This window comes from the organism of the source record quoted next, unplaced genomic scaffold, assembly GCF_019419815.1.
Source record: "Pyrus x bretschneideri cultivar Hongxiangsu unplaced genomic scaffold, Pyrus_bretschneideri_v1 Contig106, whole genome shotgun sequence".
Taxonomy (NCBI): Eukaryota; Viridiplantae; Streptophyta; class Magnoliopsida; order Rosales; family Rosaceae; genus Pyrus; species Pyrus x bretschneideri.
In genome coordinates, this window is record NW_025999398.1 from 238,997 (window position 1) to 244,163 (window position 5,167).

Genomic DNA, 5,167 nt, shown 5'->3' on the forward strand with positions numbered 1-5,167 from the left:
TCATATGGCTAAGGAAGCAAAAAGATGCATTTTGGAGCATTTTGGAGCAAAATTGGGCTTGGAATGGATAGCATATGATTGGAGCCAAAGTGTTGGACGAATTTGAAGGCCTTGTATTCATTTTGGACATAAAACAAAGGGCCTAGCCCATTCTCTCTTAAACCAACCCCAAGGCCATGCATTTCCTTCCAATTCCAAAGCCCACAATCACTTCAAAAGCCATGCAAAGAACCATCCATTCCATCAAAAACAATCCATCAATTCACATGCAAAACCACCATTAACACACATGCACCCAAACAAAGCCAACCTAGCTAACCCTACATGCATTCTTTATGCAACTCTTCATCATTCCACCATTCATACCCTACATGCATTCTTTATGCAACTCTTCATCATTCCACCATTCATTCTTTATTCCACAAACAAGTCACATGCATTTCCACCTTCCTATTTCATCATTTCACCACATTCTCCCTCTTTAACTCACTTCATTATTCATTCACTTTGCATTCATTCAATTCCACCCCACATGCACCCTTTATTCTTCATCATTGCAACCATGGCACATTTACACCAACAAAACAACTCCCATGCCATGGCCTACTCATATTCCCATTTCCTTTCCAACATCTCACATGCATTTCCACCTTCCTACTTCATCATTTCACCACATTTTCCCTTTTATTTCCACATGCAATTCTTCATCATTGCATCCACAAACACCTTAAACAAATAGCCATATACATCTCCACTCCTCCTATAAATACCCTTGCATTCATTCATTCATAAATCATCTCATTTCATACACAACACACCACAAACACTTCCATCTTCTCCCTAGCCGTGAGTTTCTCTCCATTTCCCTTCCATTTCTCCTCCATTTCTTCCATTTCCATAATCCCCCAATCCATTCAACACACCAACAACATCCCTTAGTCCTTGTGCCACAATAAAGAGGAAGATAAGAGGGCCTAAACGTTCATACAATTCACGTTTGAGTTGTTGGAATGTTTACGCGTTTCTTTGATTTCAATGTTTAAATTCAATTCTCTTTGTTTTGTAATATGAGGAATGGAAGAGAAGAGTGCCTAAACGTTCATGCAATTCAAGTTTGAGTTGTTGGAATGTTTAGGTGTTTCTTTGATTTCAAAGTTATGAGGAACTAAACCCTTTTTGGCTAGGGGTGATTTCAATACCATGATTATTTATGTAATATGAATTGATGAATTCCGGTTATGAACTCTTGATTCGTGAATGCAATTGGCTTAACTATTTGATGATTAACTTATTTGTGTTTGTTGATTGAGGGTCGACACTTAATTAGCATGCATGAATATGTGGCTAAAGTTTAAGAAGGTTTCACATAATCGTTACTAACTTATACTTGAAAGTAGTGAAGGTCGCTTGTCACGATCGCGTTAAGTTTAATTCTTAGCATGAGTAACATGATGTCATAGTTGCAAATGCTTTGTCAATGCTTATGGTTTTCATTATTCTTAATGATCTTCGATTGTATCTCTATTATGATGACATGTAGGGAACTTTTGAGAATGTTTTGGGTTGTCGAATGATGCCATCCAATCCAATAATATAAGGAAAATCTGAGGGTTAACTAGTGATGTCACGGTTAATTTGGGGCATTGTCGTTCATAATTCAATGAAGGAATAACTGGAAATTGATTCATATGCATAAATATCATGTGTGAAGAAAGAACCTCTAGCTAATTCACCAACCATCTTATTTCATCAATTACATTCTGTCTAGTTATTAACTTGTTTCGTTATTTCAATTTTCGTCAAACCTCAATCCCCCTTTTGCTTTAATGTTCAATATAGTTAGAAATCAATTTAGTTTGTGTTTTTAAAGCATTTTGATTCTTTTGGTTTGTCTTAGTGTTTTAACGTTTAGTTTCACATTCTTTGAGTCTAGTTTAGTGTTTTATATTGTTTTTACGTTTTTAAGTCAATTTAGAAGGTTTTAGCAAGCCCTCCTAATCCCCGGTCTAGAACGATCCCTCACTTATCCATTCTACTACAATTGTCAAACGAGGGTTTAATTTGAGTGTCAAGTAATTCTCGCATCAGCCACATGCATCTCCCATCACCATTACAGATTTCCACCAAGTTCCTAGCTGTCATATTCCCTCCTTTTCACCTATAAATAAGCATCCATTGCAGCCACAATTCATTCATTCTCATTCACTCTTCGATATTCAGAATGTAAACCATCAAACCACCCTTGCCGTGCCCTCCTTACCAATCCAAACACCACCAGAAATCATCCCATTGCCGTGGCCTCCCTCATCCATTTCCATAATTCCCCAATCCATTCAACACACCAAAACTCACCTTAGACCTTGTGCTACAACGAAGAGGAGGAGAAGAGTGCCTAAACGTTCATACAATTCAAGTTTGAGTTGTTGGAATGTTTAGGTGTTTCTTTTCCTCGATTCCAATGTTTAATTTCAATTCTCTTTGTTTTGTACGTATGAGGAACTAAACCCCCCCCTTGGCTAGGGGGGGATTCGAAATATATGTTTATTTCATAAGTTTGATTTGATTACTTCTAATTACGTTTCATAAGTTGTGAATTCAATTTGTTTAACTGTTTGATTGATAACTTATTTATGTATGTTTATTGAGAGTGCACGCTTAATTTTCATGCATGAATATGACGCTAGAATATAAGTGAGTTTCACCTAATAGTTATGAACTTATATTCACAAGTAGTGGAGGTTGCTTATAAACAATCGCGTTAATTGAATTCCTGGCAAGAGTATCATGCTTTTCATAGTTACAAATGTCTTGTCGATGCTTATAATTTCCAAAGAACGTAATGATTCTAACTTGTGCTACAACGAAGAGTATCATGCATTTATAGTTACAATTGCCTCGTCAACACTTATAATTGTCATAGAGCATAATGATCTCTCATTGTATCTCTTCTATGCATTCATGTTGAGAACCATTGGAGAATGATTTGAATTGTCGCATGCATCGTCCAATTCAATAACATAAGGAAAATTTGAGAGTTAATTAGTGCATCACGATTAACTTGGGGTGTTGAGCATCATGGTTTATTGAAAAGCAATTGGAAATCGTTTTATTATGCAAGTGTAACATGTGTGGAGATGAACCCCTTAGCTAGCTTCCATTCCATTCATTAAATCCAAATTCGTTTTAAAATCTGTTCGTTTTACAAAGTTTTAAGTTTTGTTTTCAAATTCGTCAAAAACTCAATCCCCCTTTACTTTAGTGTCCAACTTAGTTAGAAAGTGTCTTAGTTTGTGTTTCTAAGTGTTTTGATTCATTTTATTACCCAATTTCATCCAAAGTAGTCAAAGTGCTCAAAACTGCCCAGAAAGTGTTTTTAAGGCAGTTTTGAGTGTTTTGGGTGCTGTTTGAGTCCTTTGGTTTGTTTTAGTGTTTTAAATGTTTAGTTTTGCATTCTTTGAGTCTAGTTTAGTGTTTTAAACTTTATTTTACGTTTTTGAGTCAGTTTCCAAGTGATTTTGCAATCCCTCCTAATCCCCGGTTAAGAACGATCCCTACTTATACTTATACTACAATTGATAAAAAGAGGGTTTAATTTGTGTGCGTATAATTCTCGCATCAATGATAAGGTGTTGAAACCTTATGCGTAACATTGTACTTCTTGAGCAAAGCCTCAATGGTTCGATTGCAAAAGTGAGAACCTCCATCACTTATGATTACTCGTGGCATTCCAAACCTTGCAAATAGGTTAGTTCTAATGAAATCTGCAACCACTCGAGAATCATTAGTTCGGGTGGCCTTTGCTTCCACCCATTTTGACACATAATCCACAGCAAGTAAGATATAAAGGAAACCTTGTGAGGAAGGAAAATGACCCATAAAATCAATGCCCCAAACATCAAAAATTTCAACAGGAAGTATAAAATTTTGCGGCATTTGATCCTTTGCACTTATTGATGCGAGAATTATACGCACACAAATTAAACCCTCTTTTTATCAATTGTAGTATAAGTATAAGTAGGGATCGTTCTTAACCGGGGATTAGGAGGGATTGCAAAATCACTTGGAAACCGACTCAAAAACGTAAAATAAAGTTTAAAACACCAAACTAGACTCAAAGAATGCAAAACTAAACTTTAAAACACCAAAACAAACCAAAAGACTCAAAACAGCACCAAAACACTCAAAACTGCCTTAAAAACACTTTCTGGGCAGTTTTGAGCACTTTGAGTACTTTGGACGAATTTGGGTAATAACTTGAATCAAAACACTTAAAAACACAAACTAAGACACTTTCTAACTTATTTGGACAATACAAAGACTCAAAGGACTCAAAACAGGACTCAAAACAAGTTCAAAAGACTCAAAACTGCCTAAAAACACTAACTAGGCAGTTTCTGACCTTAAACCCAAATTTGGACGAAATTAAGTTGTAACTTGACTCAAGACTCTTAAAAACACAAACTAAATTGATTTCTAACTAATTTGACAATAAAGTAAAGGGGGATTTAGGGTTTGACGAACTTAAACTAAATGAACAAAGTGCAATTAAAACAGAATGTAAATATGAAATTGATGAAATGGAATGTATGGATGCTAGCCAAGGGGTTCATCTCCACACATGTTACACTTGCATAATAAAAAGATTTCCAATTGCATTTCAATAAACCATGAATTCTCAACACCCCAAGTTAACCGTGATGCACTAATTAACCTTCAAATCTTCCTAACGTTATTGAATTGGATGATTGCATACGACAACCCAAAACATTCCCCACAAGTCCCCTACATGATTGCATAATAGAGATACAAGCAAGAATCATTACGCTCTATGAAAATTATAAGTGTTGACGAGGCATTCGTTACTATGATTGCATGAAACTTATGCCAAGAATTCGTTTAACGCGATTGTTTATAAGCAACCTCCACTACTTGTGAATATAAGTTTGTAACTATTAGGTGAAACTCACTTATATTCTAGCGTCATATTCATGCATGAAAATTAAGCGTGTACTCTCAATAAACATACATAAATAAGTTATCAATCAAACAGTTAAACAAATTGAATCCACAACTTATGAAACGCAATTAGAAGTAATCAAATCAAAATGCAAGCATAAACATATATTTCGAATCCCCCCCTAGCCAAGGGGGGGTTTAGTTCCTCATA